The sequence below is a fragment of the Castor canadensis genome, chromosome 2 (assembly GCF_047511655.1).
Source record: "Castor canadensis chromosome 2, mCasCan1.hap1v2, whole genome shotgun sequence".
Classification (NCBI taxonomy): Eukaryota; Metazoa; Chordata; class Mammalia; order Rodentia; family Castoridae; genus Castor; species Castor canadensis.
The window spans coordinates 120981802-121005319 of NC_133387.1; the positions used below are offsets into that span (position 1 = coordinate 120981802).

The 23518-nt window shown below is 36.0% G+C and overlaps 1 pseudogene; it reads right to left on the reverse strand.

Moving 5' to 3' along the window:
* Positions 1-792: 792 nt before the first annotated feature.
* Positions 793-1151, reverse strand: LOC109680596 (small ribosomal subunit protein uS10-like; annotated as a pseudogene).
* Between the last annotated feature and the right edge of the window lie 22367 nt (positions 1152-23518).

Genomic DNA, 23518 nt, shown 5'->3' on the forward strand with positions numbered 1-23518 from the left:
AATAAATATTTCTGCGACTTAACTAAAGCTATTTTGAAATAATACTTTGGGTTAAATTATCCTTTTTATGTTGAGTTGAATATTCTAATATACTCTCTGCAACTTTGGGTCCTTCTTATCTTAATTTATTGCTTTGCATTCAGTAACAGTCACTTAAAATACTTGCCACACGACATTACCTGTTGTGCATCTGTGAGGGTATCATCAGCCTTGCCTGTGGGGAGATTTCTGTCTCTAGGACCTGCTGAGAGAGCTGTGGAAACTTCCAAGACTGCACTCCTTGTTCAAAGACAGTAGGGAAATACTTAAAGCATATTGAGGGTTGTAGTAAATATTACTGAAAATATATTAACACATACTTGTTACTATTTATGTCAGTGCTGTTTAATAAACCATATATGCCAGAGTAGTACTATCTGCAGGTTTTGAATATTGAGAATATTTTTTCTTAAAACGGTGTGCATATTAGTGATGCTCATTCAAGTTCTTGTTTGCATTCATTATAAGATATTATAAAACTACAGAGAAGCCTCAGATATTATTAACTTCAGATACCTCATTTTATAGCGAGTCAGAAGTTCAGAGAGATTTGTTAGGTAGTCATACAACCCAGACCATATAACCAGTATTCTGAATCTTCTGTATTTCTGTTTTAATATGTGAACATCTTTCTATACTTAAGAAACATTTAATTATATACAAACCAAAATCCATGAGGATAATGACTTCTACTAACTCTTTTTATTAAAACAATTTATAAGTCAGTTTATTAAATTTAGTAAAATAGTTGACTTAGGTGTCTGCAGTGGTGACTTCAACCTCCACTCCTGGCTCAGTACTGATGGAAGTAATCTGTTTAACAATCTCAGAAGGGCTGTGCAAGTCAACGAGTTGCTGTGGATTGTCATCTGGAACCCATCCCACATCTTAGAACCTTCACCACAAGGTGTTTTTCTTGTAGTGATTCTCAAAGTCTTGGTTGGTGTGAGGATCTGTCCTTTCACTTTGAGGTTCTTTTCCTTGGCACCTCTGATCAAGTCAGCACCCACCTTCTCTAGAGTCTTCACATTGTGGCTTGTGAAGGTGATTCGAATTCGGTGAATTGCCACCTCTGGCTCCACAGGGGGTTTACTATTATCTTTAAAAGCCATGGCTAAAGTGCAGGTCCCAGAGGAACTTCTTCCTCGATGGGAGCAAACAGCAGTGAGTCAGGAGGAGGGGCGAGCAGAACAAAGCTCCACTGCACCCACAACCATATCTCCCTCAAAAAGTTCTAATAATTCTTGAGTGATTTCCTCAAATCTGTATTGTTTTACCAGCCTAGAACCTCCTTGTACACAATCAGTAACTTGGACAGTTATTAATTTATTGTCTGTCAAAACCAAATCTATACTTCACTGACCATTTCAGGTTTGGAGGTAAGCACTATCTTTCCTTAGCTATCTGGCATACTTGTAAGTTTTATCAGTAGAGGATACTAAAAAGACTTTGCAGAAAGAAAAACCTTTTCTTTGTAGTCTGACACACTCGTCCTGGCAGGTTGCTGTAGATAGACTTCCCAGGGACCAGCCTCTGCATCATGGATGTCTTCTCCAGTGCCAGACACTGCAGTACAAATGTCTTCCCTAGTACAATGTCCTTGCAGTTTGTAGAAATGAGCAGTTCAGGGCCAACAGATTAGCTCCGATGCTTCTTTTGTAGAGAAACTCTTCCTAAGAAACTCATTCTAGGGAACAACTTTCCTTGATACTCTGGGAAAAAGAATTTTAACACGTTCCCACTGGAGCATATCAGCAACCTTTCTGACAGCCATCAAAAGCAGTGTCTTCTCTGACAAATCCTCTCTCTTGCACTTGGAGAGAAGTGGGACATTACTTGTGTGCCCTCCTTTGCTACCAGGATAGTATCTGATAATTTTAACTTCCATTCACGAATTGTTTAAGTATTATTTACTTCTTACTAAAACATCACTCACTAGTCCAATCCTTATTATAGTCAAGAATTCCATACATTAACTTTTGTTCAATATTCTGTGTTATCTCTGTCTTCCCATTAGACAGATACACTTCTCTTTACCAGGAGTTTTGTCCTCTACCTACATTTTCTTATCTAATTCATACTCACCTACCTGCTGAATATAGCACCAAATGTCACATTCTCAACACAGCATTCCAACAGCCATCCTGATGAATTTGGATTTTCCTAATATTTGAGTTCAATGTTTGATTTACACTTACTTCACAGTAAATCTGCAGTTACAAGTTCACATATTTCTGTGATTATTTTATTAGTAAATGTCTCCGCTATTCATTTCTAAATTCTGTGGCAGAGGGGTAATATCTCTTGCCTCTTCACACACACACATGCACACCCCTAGCTCAAGGTCACAGAAACAGAAACACACTGCAAGTATTATTGGAAGAATTAAAAATATTTTACTGAGGCTTTAGGCTGAGTGATAAATTATAGAGGGACAGTTAAAGATACAGGGAAGTTTCTAAACCACTTTTGGAAAATCACTGAAGGTTTGATGACTAAGAATTCCAAAAAGAATAAAACCAAATTATCAGAGTAAGTAAAATGAAGTTGTCTATACAGAGTGTCCAATGAGGCACTAATTTTTTCCTATGACCCACTCTTGTCTTGCTACATCTTCCATGGCAAACCCCACTCCCAAATTCTAAGGAAATTCTCCTGATCTATTCTCATTTCACATGATTTTTTTATCCTACTGCCATGAAACAATGTGCATGCTCTTCAGTATTCCAAAACACATTTAAGCCTGGAAGCACATTTAAAGATAGTTTGTATTAGATTAGTGAGAGGATAATGAATAACCATATAGTCCATGTCTGATTATTGTCAATTTAGCAATGACTTACTCTTTATCTTTGCCCTAATTTTCCCTTATTTTCATTTCTCTATGGTTTTAGTGCTAGTTTTCTTTTACTCTACAAATTCTTTAGATTCTGTTTCTGTTCCAGCTACTCTTATTTGTTCTCCAAAGATTTATTTATTAAAACAACTTATAAACATTTCAGGTCTTAGTTTCCACAAACATTCAACAAACATGTATTTAATGTCTGTTGCTTCTTATATTAGGATTTTTATGCTGATGAATTTTATGCTGATCATTTTCAAAGCCTTGCAACATGGTAATTTAACATGTATTTCAATACCTCTTGGAGAAGCCAAGTATGAGTTAGACATTTTTAAATCAATGCACTCACATTTTATAATACAAATTCCAATATTTTAACTCAGTGAGGATTCCCAGAGTTATATTATGCATAATGCCACATAAGTTTTGAGTGCTTAAAGCTCTTATTATCTCTTAAAGTCCTTCTTGTAATATGCAAATATCTGTAGTAGGGAGAAAATCATTAACTGTTCTCCTTCCCTTAGTGAATCAATTGCATCATTCCCATTTTATGTTTAGTCAAATACTTGCCAAAGCAAGTATTTATTTTGCTGTGTTATCAAAGAAGTGTTCCTTCAAATCTCTGTTGCTACAAATTGAAAAAAATTGTGCCCACATTTTACCATGTTAGTAAAATTTTCCCCGTAACCACGAAGTGTTGCCCTTGAATTTCTCCTATTTGGTTATTGTTTTATATCTTCTAATATTTTTCTTTAATCATTGTGTGGAGAAAGTGGTAGGAAGTAAGGCAGAAAATCTAAGTGAACAGATTTATAAAAAGAGACATGCAGAATACATCTGAGCCTGGCAGACCCCAAGAGAGTGGAAAATCATGGAGGGTATCTGTGCAGTTGATCCAGTCTTTCTAAAGACAAAAATAAATGCCCTATTACTTTTCATAAAAACATGCTCTGGATTACATTATGGAATATGCATAAGAGCTGCCTCTCCCTTATTTATATTATACAATTTAACAAAACCATTAGTAACAATTACTTGCAAGCAAATTGAAACGTACATATATTAAAGATAGTATATTCACAATTGATAATATGATCACTAAGCAAAAGGAAAGAAATAAATAATGTAGTAATTCTTGAGATGAGTGAGAAAAATGGATACTATAGAAAGGTTATTCAAGGCAAAGAAAGCAGCTTATGAGAATTTATATAACTTTCAGTAACAGGGAATTAATATTATTATAATGGGTGAAGCATGAATTGTATATAAAAAGGTGTGAGAGATATGAATAGAAATAAAGCTAGGAGTAACACTGTGCAAGTGATTTTAGTCCGGCTAACAGAGGTTGCTTTAAGATTATTCACATTTTATAAAGGCTTCTTGTCGCCTAAATCTATACTGGAGGAAGACCCTTTTGAAGACCTCATATTGTAACAAGAGAGAACAGTTTGCCAGGTTATGGTTGAATTAGGGAGGGAAAGCAGAAAAAAATACCTGAAGAAGTTATAGTTTTCATGTCTTTTGGAGGCATATTATCTTTTTTTCATAATTCATGTGCTCTTATCTTGAAATTTGCTCATATGCTGGATGAGTAATCTCTGCTACTTTTCTGGGTGACTTTCTTAGTGAACAGCTTTCTCCTGATGATATCTCTTAGTGTAGCTTTGTTATGCAATGTTGACTTTGCTTTTGCTGTGCATCTTTCTGTTTTCTCCCTCTGTCAGGAGTAGATAAGTAATTGGAGTTAGAACCTGAAGGAAGTACTTGACCTAGAAATGATACCCATGCTTCTCATTTGACAGAATCAAGAAGGGTGGTAGACTCAAAGTTTGCAAGTAAAGGGAATGAAATTGGGAAGTGATTCCCATCAACTAGTTAAGTTTAACTTTAGCTGTGTTCCACCTTAGTGATAATGGACTAGGAAAATAGGATTAGGTTCATTTATATCAAGTCACCTGTTTGCCCCTTTCACTTAGATGTCTGATAAAGACTTCCACCACACCTTTTCCAAAGTTGACATCAAGAACCTTCACTTTTATTTTCTCATTTCCCCAAATGAATATAATATGTATAGAAACAGGAGATTCCTATGCCTTGTTTACCACGATATTATGTCCTCAGTATTTTACAAAAAACAACGTGTAATGCATGCAAAATATTTAAATTAATAAAAGACATAGAGTCTAAAGTAAATATGTTTTTCACTTTCAGAATAGAGATGGCCGCTTAAACCACACGTGTCAGTCATTGTTCTATATGTGAGACCAAACAGACATTATCATGCTAACATATATTTCTTCGAGGAATACACAAAATGTAATCAGAAAGTTAAAGACTGATGTTAGGAGACTGAAAAGACAAATAATGAACATCATATACTGTGCTGGGCACTTTACATTCATGTGAAAATTTCATGTAGGTCTTCAAAAACACTGGCATGTTTTCTATGATTAATGTAGACAAGTTTTAGAGAAAACATTAAAGCATGAATGTTTGCATATTTACTTTTGGCAAAGTAAAACCATGCAATATGCAAATATGCAATATACAGCAGATTCAGTAAAACAGCTCTTATGTATTTCAGCAAAAATAAATAAGATGGTTTATTCTTGTAACAGTGTATTGGAATGCATTAGTCACTACAATCTGTATCATAGCTGCTATAAATGTATATGCATTACATAAGACCTGAGTTTGACTAGCAATAAAAATAAATTTTACTGTTAAAATGCTGGAATTATAATTCTTCATAAGAAAATGTATCTGGGACTCATGTTCCAGTTGACATGACAGCAATAACAGATTTCAAAGTTGATGGCACAGCTGTATCTTGGGCTCAGTACTATTGCATGTTATGTTAATGGAAGTCCATCACTTTTTTTCAACCTGACTTTCTTGTACCTTATATATAATATCTTCTTCTCCAGATTTACTAAGACTTTTTGACAAACAAAACTGTATACAATTAAGGTAAACAATATGGTGACTTGGTATACTTCTACACTGTAAAATGATTATCCCAATCAAGCTAAAATCCCAATCAACCTGTAAGCATTCCCTAACAGCTTACTTTGCATGTTCTTGTGTGTGTGTGTGTGTTTGATGAAAGTAGTTTGAAATCTACTCTCTTAGCAAATTTTAAGTACAGAAGAGGGTTGCTAACAGTAATTACCACATTGTCCATTAGAGCTCCATAACTTAATGTATATTAAACTGAAATTTTGGGGTGTGGAGTGGGTGGTAAGGGAGGGGGTGAGGACAAGGTGGAGAAATGACCCAAGTCTTGTATGCACATATGAATAATAAAACAATTAAAGAAATAAATAATTAAACTGAAATTTTGTACCCATTTGCAAACATCTCCCCACTCTCCACAGCCAAAGACCTTGGTAACAACCATTCTGTCTCTGTTTGAAAAGAAGTTTAGAAGGGCTGGCATTGATAATCTCCTGCCCACTAAGTGAGATATAGCTCTGACCAAGACTTCCTCCAGCAGGTACTCATTTGTTAAGAACATTCTGGTTCTGTTTCTAACCTGTCATTTTCCTTCCCCCTTCTAGAGACATGAAGTGATCTTTCTTTTCAATTCACATTCACAACATGGTGGAATTCCAGAAAGTAATGTCCATGAAAGTGTAAGACCCTATCTCCACCAGATCATAGCTCCCAGGAATTTCTCACTCTCACACTAGTCATCATCCTCCACAAAATCATCAAAATCATCACTAAAGTGTTTTCAAAACATTGAAGGCTCAGTGACTTCTGCTGTAGGTAAGCTGATACCAGCTGTGACTCTGTACTTACCAGATTCTAAGTTATTGGTATGCTGTAAAGCCTCAATTTCCTGATAAGCCAAGAAATGCTATTGATGTGCACTTTTTTCTTTCTCTTTTCATTATGTCAATGGAAGTAGTATTTTTCAAGGAAAAGAAGTCAAGTATTTGCAGAATTTTCTGCTGTTTTTCTTTTTGTAGTGATGAGAATATTGTTTCCCAAGGATTTTGTATGTCAAGAGGTGAAAAAAAGCCATCTATTTTTAAATAATATGAAAATAGAAAATAAAATTTTCTCATTAGCTAAAAATGCTAATGAATTCTTACTAATTAATTCTCACATTCTGTTATTTATAATATTACATTTTTCTAGTTTTATGTGACAACATGCAATCTAAATGTGTTCTCCACACATTTAGACAGTGACAGCATCCTTCTCATGTTAAGAATGGTAGACAGTCTCTAAAACTTCATTTCAGTTTTGTTTCTGACCTCATTATTCCATTTCTTGGAGATAATGTTTTACCATTGTATTTCCAATCATGTACTCTCACTTGCTACCTAATGTCGTATTAAAATTGGTAAACTAACAGTCATTCAGTCAAACTGCCACTCCCCTCCAAACCTCAAAAGTTGTTCTCCTTCTATCTCCACCTTTTACAGTAGGACGATTGCATAAACACATATCATTTTATATCTAGGCATGCTTAGATGCAACCTTCCTGGAACTGTTTCCTCAGAGCCCTTCTAAATGTCCTTGGAATCCAAAATAAGCACTTCAATGATATATATTGTATTTAATAATATACAAAAACTTTCAACAAAGCCTTGCATACACTTCTTTTCCACTTTATTACTTGGATATAAAATAAGTCATCAGTATTACTATATTAAAAGTGAATTTCTTATGGAATATGTCAGCATACAACAGAAGCACATGTAATTGTTTAATATTCCCTATGTTCAAATGACATTGCATCTAATAAAATTTCATGCTTTGTTTAGTTATATATATTATACTTACCATTGTATACCTAATGATACTGATTTAAAATTTGTTAAATACCCCATATTTTGAAGTAAGTGTAATAGGAAGCAGCAGTTATGGTGAGGAGTTTTGGGTTTCCTTGACATAAATGTTTAGTTGTAGATATCAAAAAGTAAGTAAACACAACATTTGTTATATAATATAATCCCATAGGTGAAAATTTACTGGTTTAAGCAAAAGGATAGAGCTGCATTATATCAGGATAGATGGTGCTGAATTCCAAAGGTAGATTTGTTATTCACTTTCCAGATCAATAATGACAATAATGATGATGATTTACTTTGAAGGAACATATTTTGATGGTATCTAGGACTTGTGTGACAATATATATTCAAAGAACTGGTAGAAAGGTCTATATTTCTCATAATATGTCATATTCACCTCCTCCATTGGTTTTTTGGTCTGTAATAAGAAAAGTGGATTCCGTATTGCTTGAAAGCATTGTTGAATCAAAATATTTTGTTAGCTTAGTTTTTTGTATGGTTTTATATCATGTGTTACAATGTAAAAAGTTAAATTTTCCTTAAATGGATATTTCTAATATTGACCTTAAATCCTGTAAATTCAAACTCCTATATGCTAGGAAATAAAAAGAGTTTTATCTCTGTTTAGTTCATGTCAAGAAGAAAGTTTGACATGAGAACTTCACTACATTAAAACTGCAAAATGAGAGGCACCCACTCTTGGGATCCCTCCTCAATTCTGGGGGTTCTACCCACTCACTTTACACTTGACTATATCAATCAACTATTTAGCTTTATACTTAAAGAAACTGCAGAATTATTTATGTACTAGGCATGTTATGGGATTAAATGATGTTAGATAGTTTTATTTATCTTAGAGAAACAAGCATCAACATTATTTGTGCTTGTTTGCTGTGAGATGAAAAATATATATAACTGATTACTTAAGGCCAATTTCATCATATTTGTGAGTCATGAAAGAAAATAGTAAAGAGAAAAAAACAAAATGATACATTCATATAGATCTCCAAGTTCTTATCATCCTAATACTTTTTTGTACTTTCCATAATTTCTCTGTATATTATGTAAATCATATGTTCACAAATAAAATAATGTAAACTATAGTTTACACTGCTGTCTTGAGGAAATATTGAATTGGACATTGAAATTTAACATTCCCTATATTAGTTTAACTTGTCACAGTACAGTAGAGATGTGACCAACTCTGTTTTATCAGGAAGGTGTTTGTCAAACAATACTCAATTTACAGACAGAAATGTAAGTCTATTTCTTCTCATTTCCACCAACTGACAAATCACTTAATTTATTTGAATCTTCTTCCCCTTGCTCTATGAAATTGAGAAGTTGTTACTTACTTGACAGTTGGGCTGAGTGACTACATTGAAGTTACCTCAGAGAATGATGTCAAATTACAAATAAACAGCTAGATAACCAACTTGCACTCTTAGATATCATTTGAAATGAGTTCAATCCTCACCCCCAATAAACAATAAAAATGGATAACTTTACAATGATTAGGATCTTACCCATATTTATTATGTTTTTTTCATAAGAATTTCTGGTTGCTTTAATTTTTATGATTAAAGCATTTTTGGTCAGAATTTTGACCTTGCCATTTCAATAATTGCAGGTTTTTCATGATTTCAATTTAATTGATAGGACTTTCTATCAGATCAATATAAACACACAAGTCTATTCCATTTATCTAATTCTTTGGATACAACTATTCTGGCCCAGAATAAACATTTCACTTAATACATAGGTTGCATCAGTCTTTGAATGTTCCTTACCTCCTTGATGTTCTTTTGATTGATACAATTGGTCTGTTGCTTCTTACTGCAAATTACTTTGTACTCTTTTGGGAGGCAGCAATGGTATTTGAACTCAGGTGTTCACACTTTTTAGACACTCTGAATATAGGATCTCAGTTTTTAACCAGGCCAGCCTGGACTGCAATCCTTCTGTTTATGCTTTTCACCATATCTGTGGTTGCAGGCACATCCCACCATGCTCAACTTTTCTCCATTGAGATGGGGTGTCATGACTATCCCTATCCCCAGGTTGGCAAGGAAGTGTAATCCTCCCAATTTGAGATATCTTGGAGCTTGGGGTGAGAGGCATGTGCCACTGTGCTCAGTTGTTGATTGAGATGGAGACTTGCTAAATTTTTCTGGTGATAAATTAAATTGTGATCCTCCTGATCTCAGCTTCCCAAGTAGCTAGGTAGTGGCACGAGCCACTGAACCTGGATTATTTTACACTCTTAATTCTACAAACTCACTTTGTACAGTGAGGTGATTAAAATTTATTCCTCATCCATCTAAACAGTCCAAGAGGCAAAATGGGAATGCAGGATGTGTCACAGATGTTGGCATTACTAATTCTCCTTAGTTTTTCTTTCCTTTTGGAAATATTTTTCCTATAATATGTGCTTTTCACTTTCCAATTTTTCACTTTCTATTTTCTTATTTATAATGTTTTTAATAACTTCATCGTGTTTATTTGAAGAATAAAATATCGCATGAAGTATGACTTTTGTTATTATTCATTGACATATCAGAATACACAGTGCCCAATACTATTAGATTATTTTATATCTAATTTTGAAAATTGAATTATGTGTACATCTGTATTCATTTTGCTTTTCCCATTCCTTTGGGAATCCTAGCATATTGTTTTACTTTGGTCCCATGGCCAACAATGACAAATAACTCTTCTAAATTTCCCCCAGATTTCAAGCATACTTAATACTGAGTTACTTCTTCATCAGGAAAGGCATGTTTATTTCTGGGAGAAGCTCTTGCAGTATTGCCATATCTGGTCTGGCAAAGTCTTCTCTCTTTCTACCTATTGTTAATTTTGGATAACTTTGACATCCAGAGGTGAATCATTATGAAGTACATAAAAATTGCCTTTCCATGTTCAGCAGAAAGAACCAGGAATTCATTTATCCACCCAATTTATTTGTTTCTTAAATAAATATACTTTAGAAAAAATTATTTTTAAGTAAAATTTTAGGTAGTAATTATTATATAAAAGCATTGTCAATTTCTTTTTGGGAAGAAAAGAGAGTGCCCAGGTTGGCCTTGGACTCCTGCATTCATGCTAGGATTACAGCATGCATCCCCACGTATGGCTCCTTAATTTACTTTGCTTAAATTCTTATTTTGTTTTAATTAAAACATATATTAAGCTAGTAAAATAGTGAAAAAGCTTAGGTTATTTGTTATCTCACACTGTTTACACACAGACACTTCTATAAAGTTGGATTTTTGCTGGCCATAAGCTAGGAGTCAATCAGTAGTTTTATGCTCATTACTGCAATAAAATTTACACTGTCCAAGCCAGATATCACTGGCTCACACCTGTAATCTTAGAGACTCAAGTAGCAGAGATCAGGAGGATCATAATATGATGCTAGCCCAGGATAAGTAGCTCATGAGACCCTATCTCAAAAAAATCCCAACAAACATTAATAAGGGTTGGTGGAATGGCTGAAGTTGTAGACCCTGAGTACAAGTCCAAGTATGACAAAAAAAGTATTGTTTTGCAGGTATTTATTTTTAAATTTTTTCTGGATATCTCAATGCATGTAAAACATTTCAGAAAAAGTAACATTTAATGCAATTTGTCTATGAACATTTTGAGTATACAGAATTTCTAATTCATGGAAGTTAATTAGCAGCCTGTGTCATATTCTGTGTAAAAGTTTGTGAACAAAATAGATAAGCTCCCTATTCTTATAGTACTTTTACAGGGGCAAGTCAGACCATAAATACAGATAAAGCAAGCAAATATATAGCCATGCTCCATAGTCATAAAGCTATGAAGATAATTATCAGAAGCAATTCTAATAATAATAAAATTCCATATGTAATGAGTGAATATGAATTAAATGAAATGAAAATTTCTTTTTGAGAATATGCAAACATATGATAAATGTTGTCCATAAAGCATATAAATTATTTTTTAAAATATTTATCACTTAGCAATGAAAAGAACAACCACTATAGAAAAATATATGTGGTTTTCTCAAAAATCTATCACTAGAACTACCATAAAATTCAGCAATCCCAGTGAAAGTCAGTATGTTAAAGAGATATGTGCACTAGCATGTTTATTGGAGCACTGTTCAAAAAACCCAATACAAGGAATCAACCAACATGACTATCAATGGATAAAAAGATAAGGAAAATGTGATATATATATAATATTTTCAACCATAAGAAAAATGAAATCTTATTACTATTGGCAATGTGAATAGAACTGTAGGAAATCATATTAATGACCCACATTAGGCACAAAAAGATGAATAGTGAATGTTCTCACCAATACAGAAGTTGAAAGTGTTAAACTCATGTGGTAGAGGAGTGCTATAGTGGTAAAGCACTTGCTTACCAAGTGTGAGACCCTAAGTTAAATCACCAGTACTACAAAATTCAAACTCATGGAAAAAACAGTAGAACGCTGTCTACTATAGACTAGGAAAGGCAGGATAAGGCACTAGAGAGAGGTTAGATAATGAGTCCAAAAATATAGTCAGGTAGGAGGAATTAGTTCTAATGTTTCAAAACAGTAAAATGAATATTTTCTATTGTTATAGACAATTTATAATATATTTCAAAATTATTGGAAGAATATATACAAGTTTTCAAACAAATAATAATGATAAATATTTGAAGAATAGTAAATGCTAATGATCCTGATGTGATCATAACATATTGTATACATGTAGCATATCATCTTACTGTACCAACTAAGGATGTTACAACTAATATGTGTCAATTAAAAATAATTTTTCTATGTGGCAGAAAATTTTCTGTCAATAAGCAAGCAAGTAGATGGTACAAGACTGGTGATAGCAGAATCAAAATAGTAACCCAATTAGTTTGTAATTCAACAGAAATAATTGGGTCAAAGTTGCACCCCTATGTTGTGATACAAGTAGAGGATCAAGACTGTTAGTGATAGTGATGAATATGATAGCTGTACTGGGTATCACAATACCTAGGATGATTTAATGTCAGCTCGGTGAATGGAACCAGAAATTATTCAATATAAATGGTGACAATGGTCATAGCAGAACTCCATAAATGACTATTAGCTCTTGCCCCACAATGTGAATAACTAGACCAGTATGGCAATTGATCGTAAAAGAAATTGCAGAGATTAGGGAATCACATGAGCATGAGTCAGAGACACCCCTAAAATCAGGAGGCAAATTTTGAAGAAGAAAGTAAAAATAGAAGGACACCATGAAACCAGAAGATGAATTTAGCTAAATATATTATTCTCAAATGTCTAATAGTTTATAGTAAACAATATACAAATGTTTAACATGTTAATGTGTTGTTACTGTATTAAACCAATATGGCATATATTGTTATATTAATATTTAATGATACATATGTCTTATATTTAAATAACATACAACATGAAATACGCATCATTTATAGAAGAAATCTGCATTTTCCACAAAAATTATATGAGTTAAATATCCGCAATCATTACGATGCTATCTAGGCTCCCATAATTAATGCAAATAAAATTTCTAAAATTATTTTTAAGAAATATCTTTCATTTATTCCAAAAAAGAAGCTTTAGCATTTCAGTTTGTATTCAATTGTTCAAAATTATTTTCATTTTCCAGATATCACAAAATAATAAGTTCAATGTCGATGATATGTTGAAGATCTAATCAATGTGCTACCACCTTGCATATGTTTGCATTTATATATATACGTATTGTATATATACATATGTATATGTACACGTGTTTCTGTAGCCTTAAATTTATTAATAGGAGAGTTGCTAGAGGTTATTAAATTATATGCACAACTTATAAACAGTCTTATTAGAAGGTAAAGTATCAGTATATATGTATATCATCATTGGCAAACAAAATCACACTGGCCTTGTTTTAAAAGATCTCACAGTTTAAAGACACCATCATTAAGAGTCTTGAACTACTGCTACTATGAAGAGTAAGAACTCATTTCTTTGTTAAACACTTTCTGTTACTGTTATCCTGATTCTTTCACTAACTTTTTTTGAAATGATTTGCTTACACATGAGGAAATGTGCTGAATGGAATTTAGGGTTGGTTCACCCTGTTTTGTTTATTTGTCACCACAGTGAATCCTAAAGAAATAACTACTGGTAGGTTATTTTTAAGCAACATGCAATAGATGAGCAAACCCCAAACATCATGAAAACCAAAATCACAGCTTCCATATTGTAGTGGTTGCTTTAACATGGTAATGTGTCAGAGTGGAGACCTGAACACCAACAAATTTTCCAAATTTTGTGTAACTAAGGCTTCTAAGAATCAGTATAAATATTTATTTAATATAACATCTTAATTTAAAGTTGAAATTTAAGTGATAAAAGAACATGAAACAAAAGTGACATATGCAAAGTGAGGTCAAGTGCTGTTTTTCTTTTCTCTTTTTTTCTTTTTCTTTTATTATTCATATGTGCATACAAGGCTTGGGTCATTTCTCCCCCCTGCCGCCACCCCCTCCCTTACCACCCACTCCGCCCCCTCCCTTTCCCCCCCACCCCCTCAATACCCAGCAGAAACTATTTTGCCCTTATTTCTAATTTTGTTGTAGAGAGAGTATAAGCAATAACAGGAAGGGACAAGGGTTTTTGCTGGTTGAGATAAGGATAGCTATACAGGGTACTGACTCACATTGATTTCCTGTGCATTTGTGTTACCTTCTAGGTTAATTCTTTTTGATCTAACCTTTTCTCTAGTACCTGTTCCCCTTTTCCTATTGGCCTCAGTTGCTTTTAAGGTATCTGCTTTAGTTTCTCTGCGTTAAGGGCAACAAATGCTAGCTAGTTTTTTAGGTGTCTTACCTATCCTCACCCCTCCCTTGTGTGCTCTCACTTTTATCATGTGCTCATAGTCTAATCCCATTGTTCTGTTTGCCTTTGATCTAATGTCCACATATGGGGGAGAACATATGATTTTTGGTCTTTTGGGCCAGGCTAACCTCACTCAGAATGATGTTCTCCAATTCCATCCATTTACCAGTGAATGATAACATTTCATTCTTCTTCATGGCTGCATAAAATTCCATTGTGTATAGATACCACATTTTCTTAATCCATTCATCAGTGGTGGGGCATCTTGGCTGTTTCCATAACTTGGCTATTGTGAATAGTGCCGCAGTAAGCATGGGTGTGCAGGTGCCTCTGGAGTAACCTGTGTCACAGTCTTTTGGGTATATCCCCAAAGTGCTGTTTTTCCATGAATAGTTAATAATCCTCGTAACTTTGAAGCTTTGTGAATTCTTACAGACTTCTAAAAGTACTTTTTATTAAGGAATCACAAGTTACATAGTATAAAATTCAGTGGATATTTAGTCCCTTATCTCTTTCTGACACAGCCAGCCTTACACAATATTAAGATCTTTATGAGTAAAATTCTAAACACAAAGGCAAATAATTTCCTCAACAATATCCAGCCACAATCATAAATCCATTTTGTGTATGTAAAGAATATTCTTTCAGTTCGGTACTGCTTATTTGTTGTTTGTTTTTTATGTTGTTTCATTTTGTTTCTTGACTTTCTCCAATCAAGGTAGGCTCTTAGTTACAAAATCATTATGAAGTAGCCCATCTAAGACATCAAGAATTTTTGCTCAGATAATTAGGTGAAGCAGTAGGAGAGGATGTATGTCCTGAGATATTCTGAGGTATATTAAAAAGACAAAATAAACTCTGATCTTGTGAATTTGAAGCTGATTACATGTAACTAGATGCATCTTGGGGGAAATTTTGCTGAGGGCACTAGACAGAGGATACTGAGAAGCAACACTGTTCCATCAGATTATCTTTCAATATCGAGTGGAAAGTCCATTTAAACTTCTCGACTCCTTTTTGCTAATTTTACATTTTGTACTAAATTGTGAGATTATCCAAAGAATTCTAGTTCTTCAATGTAACTATTTAGTAAAACAAAATATTCATAAATTAATTTCAGTATGTCTAACAAATTATTTAGTTGGAATCAACCCATAGAGAAGTCCCTGAATGCACACTCTTAAAGTACATGCATACCGTTTCAGAACTCACTTAAGGTCTTTGAGGACCCCATTGTCTGTGGCAAATAAAAATTGCAGAAATAATACTTAATTTGTAAATAGTACCTGAAGGTTAACATAGGCTGATTTAAACATAAGTAGTTTAAATCAGAATATAGAAGAAAAAAAAGACAAGAAAGAGCAAGTGAATACTAATTGACTAATGATATGTTAGTCTTATGACATTAGTAAATTTTCCTCTTCCAGAGTCATTTCCACAATTTAACTTCCTCCATCCTATATTGTTATTAGGATTCTGAAGGATTTTGTTGTGGTGCTGCTTCATTTTTTAATGAATATAAAACCCATATATGGACTCAGATCATGCTATCATTTGTGATTAGATAAAACTTGGGTCTACCTACCATCCTGCATTCATTGCATATTTTCAACAAAACTTCTAATCATATAGGTGTCTGAGCTATTCCTTTTTATACTTTATTTTTGTTATTATTGTACTGGGGATCCATTGTGACATTAACAAAATTTCTTACAATACTTCATAGTTTAATTAACTCCTTCCATCTTTCTCCTTTACTCCCCCCTTCCCATTCTTGGAACAGTTTCAACAGGTATCATTTTTAAATTTAGATACATGTGTACAGAATATTCCCACCATATTCACCCTCTGACCCCCTTTCCTTATATCCTCCTTCCCACTGGTACCCATCCACCAGACATATTCTTATATTTCCCCTTCTTATCATTGACATTAGATCAGCATAAAATTATTTGGAGATTACCAGAAGTCAGCTTAGCTATGCACAGTCCAAATACTCCAGCATCCACGTCCCTCCAGTAACACAAGCAAATAATGTTGTGATTTTCTGAGATTTGGGGCTATTTGTTGCAACAGTGAAGCTAAGTGTAAATGAAAACCTAAAAACAGTGAAGTCACAGAAGTGCTACTACTGGGATGTTTGCCCAGAACTATATTTGATATATGTATAAAATCCAAAATTCCAGAGAAGAAAAATAGTCTGTGCCTAGAATTTAAAATATGTACCTCAGTATTAGGGAATAAGTGAACTTTGAAATTTAAAAGTGAAGGCAGACATCTTGTTGATACACAAAAACAAATAGTGATCTAGCTTGTTACCAAGCAAAATATGTCATTGATATAAAATATTTCTCTTTGCCATTTGTGAGATTGGGAAAATATTAGCTATCAATTTTTACAAGAATCAAATGGCCAATTTTCTTTAAAAAGTGTGGTATGAGAGAGGGAGGTGGACACCGAGCAGAGCACATGGGATTGGTGCTACACTGAGGGGGCAGGTGGAGGGGCGCCTTAGTGGATGCAGAGGCTGAATTCATGTGAGTCCTTATTTCAATTCCCTGCTAGCACTGTAGCGCTGTCAGTGTGTGGCGGGTTTTGGGACTCAGCTTCTCATGGTAGGGAGAGGGAGGCCATTGTAGGGCCTTGTTGAAGAAGTCAGTGCTGTCCTCCACAGCTGCTTGCACCAACATTAATCCTACTCCAAAAACCCAGTCACAGAGCACATAAAAATGGATTTCCTACTCAGGACAACCATACCTATGATCCCATGGGATGCTTTTACTTTCACTACTTTTTTACCCACCACCTAACTAGGTCCAAGTTTTCTCTCTCTCTCTCTCTCTCTTTTAGATATCATTAACACAGCACAAAGGAGATCTTTTATACTGAGTTCAATTAAAATTCCAACATTTTATCATGAAAAATTTAAATATGCATAAAAACTTGAAGAGAAATTACAGTGAGTGGCACTGCTTTATCCATCACCCAGTTCCGCTTTTGTTTATCACATTAGGAAAATGCAAAATATTTTTATGAGTTTAGAAAAGTGTCAGGTTTCCTTTAAGGGGATTGTTTGATTGGGTGGATTTTCCTGGTGGAGGTGAATATGGAACTCAGGGCCTTGCATATGTTAGGGGTTTGAACTCAGGGATTGCCACTTGAGCTACACCTCCAGTCTATTTGGCTCTGGTTATTTTGGAGTTGAGGTTTCTCAAACTTCTTGTTGGGGCTGACCTCAAATCCCTGGCTTCTCCATCTTAGTCTCTTAAGAAGCTAGGTGTGTAGGTGTGGGCCACCTACTCTTGTTCACACCTAACTTCTTAACATCTTTTGGCTTACATGTGCTGAGACAGTAGAGACACCACAAAAAAGGAAAGTCTGGGAACCTTTCTTATTTTTTCAGGCAGTAAACTACTTGCCTTCTGAAGCCTTATAATATCAGAATCCTGGAAATCATCATGACCCAGTCCTTCAAAGATCAGAAAAATGCCCAGGACAGATGGAGTCTCAGCTGTGCACTGCCCACCTGCTTGCCAGCTGAGGGAGTCTGGAAAGCAAACTGCCCTGGGTTTTATATCCAACCCCACTCCTCTGGGGCATGACACCCTGAGCCAAAGCATCCAAGGACATCTCCTCTAGAGGGACTAGATCAGAGCCTGAGTTTTAGGGCAGTCCCTCCCTATCTCAGGATATTACATTCCCAGAAGCTTTCACAGCTATATTTTGACAACTACAAATAAGAAGTGGGAGAGAACTAGGCTCGTCCAAGGCCCCCACAAAACCATCTGACACAACCTAATTTTCATCCAGCTCTATTTCTATTCAGTTGCTCCAGCGATGAATCTCACCCAAGTGTGACTGTCCAGATTTCTTCAGCTTTTTTGCTAGCAATTGTCTCTAACCACATTCTCACACTGACCTCCCAACAGCTGGCCAAAGCTCCACAAAGCTCCTGGTTGAAGCTGGAGGCAACCAGGCTGTGCCCATATCTTACATGCTCCTCTCAAGTTCTGGACAAAATTACCTGGGGACCTGATGGGTCTTCTTATGCAGCATTCAAGTTCACCAGCAATAGCAGAAGCCTCAGAGTCCTTGCATAGACAGAGCATATATGTTATTAGTTCATCAATGGTCCCAGCCCCAATTGAGAGCCCTGACCTCCTGACTTTGGTCATCAGAATGCTGTATACTTCATTTTTTGGAGAACTTGTAATTATAAAAACAAAATTAGTTGTCTTTTTTGTTTGTTTGTTTTTGGCATTTCTGGAGTTTTAAATTAGGGCTTTGCACTTGCAAAGCAGGGGCTTTACTGATTGAGAAACACCTCTAGTCTATTTGCTCTGGTTATTTTGGAGATGGGGGGGTCTCAAGAACTATTTGCCTAGGCTGGGCTCAAGTCATGATCCTCCTGATCTCTGCCTCCCAAGTAGCTATGTCTGAGTTTTTTAGTTTGTTTTTTTTGTTTGTTTGTTTTCTGATGGTGCTTAGGTTTGAACTCATGTCCTCATGCTTGCTAGGCAGGTATTCTTATGCTTGAGTCACTCCACTAGCCCCCAGGTAGCTAGGAGTACAGGTATGAGGCAGGTATGCACTGCAAAGGTCATTGTCAATCTTGTTCTTCATATCTCCAGAATGTACCAGAGCCTGTTACATAGTACTGATAAATGTTCATGAATGAATGAAATTCTTTTTGCTTTTCAGTGTTTCTCTTGTACTTCTCCTTCAGTCTTTCTCTCCCCTTTCCCCCTACTTTCATTTTTTCTTTCCCTCTCAGCCACTATGTCTCTGGCATGCCAGCATCACCCATAGACCTTGCAGAGATCTGCAGCCTGTCATACCTCATACTTTCATACTTCATAAGGTTCTGAAACCACAATGTTAGCCTCTCTGCTACTGTCATGATTGATCCATGGTTTTCCTAAAAGAAGTAGTGTAGCTCCCAAGAGTTTAATTCACTAAGACCCCATTTCAACCAATGGCTATGAACAGTGGCATGCATCTGTCCTCTCCAGCTACATAGGGAAACACAAATAGGATGATAGAGGTCCAGGCTGACCTGGGCAAAAAGGAAAAAGTGGGAATCTATCTCAAATACTAACTAACCAATGCTGGACCTGGCACTAGTGGCTCACGTCTATAATCCTAGGTACTCAGAAGGCAGAGATCAAGAGAATCACAGTTCAAAGCCAGCCCAGGCAAACAGTTCTTTAGATGCTATTGTGAAAAAGCCATCACAAAAAAGGGTTGATGGACTGGCTCAAGGTGTAGTCCCTGAGTTCAAGGTGGAGGCTAGGCTTAAGTCATAGACCACCTGCCTAGAAAGTGCAACAGCACCAATCAGGTTCAAATGCTGGTACCACCAATCTAAACTAAACACAAACAAACTAACTAACAAATACCTAACTAAGATTAAAAAACTGTTGTGTCTCACATAGTAGAATACGTGCCAAGCAAGTGCAAGACCTGAATTCAACCTCCAATAGCACCAAAAACCCATCAAATAAGATCTTTTGGGGAAGCTTAAGGAGGTGGAAATAGGAGGATTGTGATTTGAGGTCAGCCTGGGCAATAGTAATGAGACTTTGTCTCAATAACAAGCAAGAAGCCAGGTGCTAGTGACTTACACCTGTAATCCTAGCTATTTCAGATGTTGAGATTAGGAGAATTGCAGTTCCAGGCCAGCCTGAACAAAAAAGTTTGCAAGTCCTTACCTCAAATGAAAAAAGAAGGACACGGTAGCATGTGTCTGTCACCCCAGGGATGGCAGAAACCTTCAAAGGGAAGGATGCTGGTTCACATTGGCCTGAGAAAAAAATGTATGACCATATATCAAAAATAACCCGAGCAAAAAAGGCTGGAATTAGAGTGCCTGCCTAGAAGTTCAAACTCCAGTTCAAAAACAAGAAGCTGAATGTGGGTGGCACATGCCTGTGGTTTCAGCTACTCAGGAGGCAGAAGATCACAGCTGTCCTGAGCAAAAACATGAGACCTTCTGTGAGAAACAAACGAAAGCAAAAAAGCCAAACAGCATTAAAGCAAACAAACAAAAAACCCTGAGACCTCTAGAACAGCAGAGCACAAGGCTAAGGGAATAAGAAGCACACATCTTGCCCATGGATCACCAAGGGTAACAGAAAGTGGTAGAGTTTCAATTGCACTCCCTTGAGTCTAAGCATGCTTTGAAATGTGAACCTTATGATCTCTGCCTCCTGAGTATCTAGGATTACAGGCATGAGCCACTGGTGCCCAGCTGTCTCTAAATTTTCAAAAGACTATTCCAGTATTCAAGATGGTGAGGAATGGGGTGGGGGTTGGTGACCCAAATAAAGTACACACATGAAAGTAAATTTTAAAATGATAAAATATAATTAAAACAAAATAAATAAGATGACAGTAAAAAAAAACTAGTTCAAAAAAGAGATGGTATGTAAGATGGTGAATCCATGAGCATGGGCCATTGCCACATTCATTAGCAGGGAAGGGAGGTCCTCAACCAGAGGCTATGCCATGAGAATAGATAAGGGACTGTATAAGTCCACGGATGATAGATTGGGCAGAAGCAGTGTCTTTAGGGAAGGCAAATTTGTATGCAGAGGAAGTGTCTATTTCAGTAAGAACTAATCACAGCCCCTTCATTGTCAACCTGCCACCAAGTGGCTGTCAGATCAGTCAAAGGAATGGTGCTTTATCAAGGGTTCAATGCTGGTCTCTCATCCTCAATTTGGACACTCAAACAGTGACTATAGGCATGTTGGCTTTGGTGAATTAAAGTCCATGCTGCTGAGTCATCCCTGCCACCATGGCCACTTTCTTCATGAGCCTATGGTCCTGGTGAAAGAGACTGGAATTCCCATAAAAAAACATCATATCTACTTTACTATTAAAATCCTTCACACTGTGATGGACACACTTTGGTGGACCTTTGCTTGTGATAAAAATATTTTTATGCTTTTTACCCATCCCATGAGGCTGGTACACTTACCTTTTCCCTTGATGTCTTTGTCATCAGTTTCCTAATTAGGTTTCTTCCAAGGCCTTGACTTGTGTTGCCACATTTGTGTTGTAATTGGGTCACTTCCAGGATGAGACTCCAGGTTAATTTTTAGCCATTACTCAGTGTTCATTTCTAACAAATATCTTACCAGCAACATCTATTCCTCTGTAAACACCAGTTTAGATTAAAAAAAAAACAGAGAACATAACTTAGCCAAGTTGACACATAACTCAACCATCATTGATTATGATGGGTATTACCAACCTGAGTATCCATTTACACAAAAGTCCTTACATAAATTAAGACAGATGCACTCTACTTCATAGAGTGAATGAGATAGGTTTATATGTATTGGCCTGACAAGACGTCCACCTCCACTTATTAAAGGAACAAGAATAGGAACAATGCATAAAACACAAGTTAATTTAAATAAAGAAAAGAGAGCTTATATGTACACATACTTACAGATATAGAGATATGGATGTATGTACAAAAACCAGAAGCAAATATACTTGTTAACTGCGATTACCCCTGGTGAGAGATAGATGGGGTTGAGAAGGCTCTGGTGTTTTCCTCTGTAATCTTATGGGTTGCAGGAATATTTGATAAAAAGGGTGCAATACTCATAAACTGAGAATAGTGAGAAAGAGAAGGAGGAAGGGAGGGAAGAAGGGAGTGAGTGAAAGAGAGAGAAAGAGAGAGAGAGAGAGAGAGAGAGAGAGAGAGATGGGAAAATGAGAATTGGCTGTGTTGGTCATCATCAGGAACAGTACATGAGAGATGACCCTTACCTAATTATATGTGATGACAGCAGACCTGCTTCTGCAAATATTCTGGAAATTTGGAGACCACAGTTAGAGGAGTGAAGCTTCTCTGTGCATGGCTGATCTTTAGGAAGAGCAGGTGCTGCTAGGGTTATTGACAGTGAACCAGCATCTTCTAGTAAGAGAAGACACTCTTCCCAGCAGAAGGCCAGAAGCAGGATGCCACTAACCTCTCTTTGCTCCCTTTTCTTGGGGCTGGCCACAAAGAGGTAGAAGTGTACTGGGTAGTGGGCTAATTTTGGGGTCACTTCACTGAAGATAGCCCCAGAACCACTGCTCTAAGGGAGAAAGTGTGAGATGATGGTGAGCAAGCTGCCACAAAAATCAGATTAGCTGAGTTTAGTCAATCTGGGCACTTGTTTTCCTTTCCTTTTCTCAGACTGAAGTCAGAGAATTCCAGTTTGTAGTTCCAGCTGGGATTCTGTAGGAAAACAGAGAGGAGTGGAGGAATGGTACCCTCTTGTGGCCCAAAAGAAGGTGGCAGTATTTATATTTTATTTATTTTAAAAAGTATCTTTGCCTTGCTGAACTGTAAGGACTGGAAGTTTGTAGAGTGGCTATGGACTGCTGGAAGTGGTAGCCAGAGAATCTTGGTGGAGGTACAGGGGCCCATTGGAGAATCAGAGCTTGACCACCCATGTAAAGAAGTATGTAGATAGGGATGAATATAGTGAATAAATGGATGTGTTCCCAGAAATCTGGTTCCCTGGCCTCAATGTCAATTCAAAAATAAGGTGACCAAGGTTTCAACAAAAAGGAAATGAGGTCCATTATTTATCAGACAAAGAGGAGGACAGGGGGAATCACCCTCTCAAAGTTCTGTCTCAAAGTTCTGACTTTCCCTTGAGCTGGGCAATGGTTTCTATGTCTGTAATCCTAGCTACTCAGAAGGCAGAGATCAGGAGGATCACAGTTTGAAGCCATCCCAGCCAAATAGTTCTCAAAATAACTCAACATAAAATAGAGCTGGTGTAGTGTCTTTAAGTGCTAGAAAGTCCGTCTAGCAAGTCTGAGATCCCAGTGTCACCAAAAAAATTTATTTTCCCTTTTAGAGTCCAGTTACATTTTCACCACTGTTAATTTATTCCTCCCATTTTTATGGAATAGAAGCTTTGGGATCATCTAACTATTTCTGCCTTTA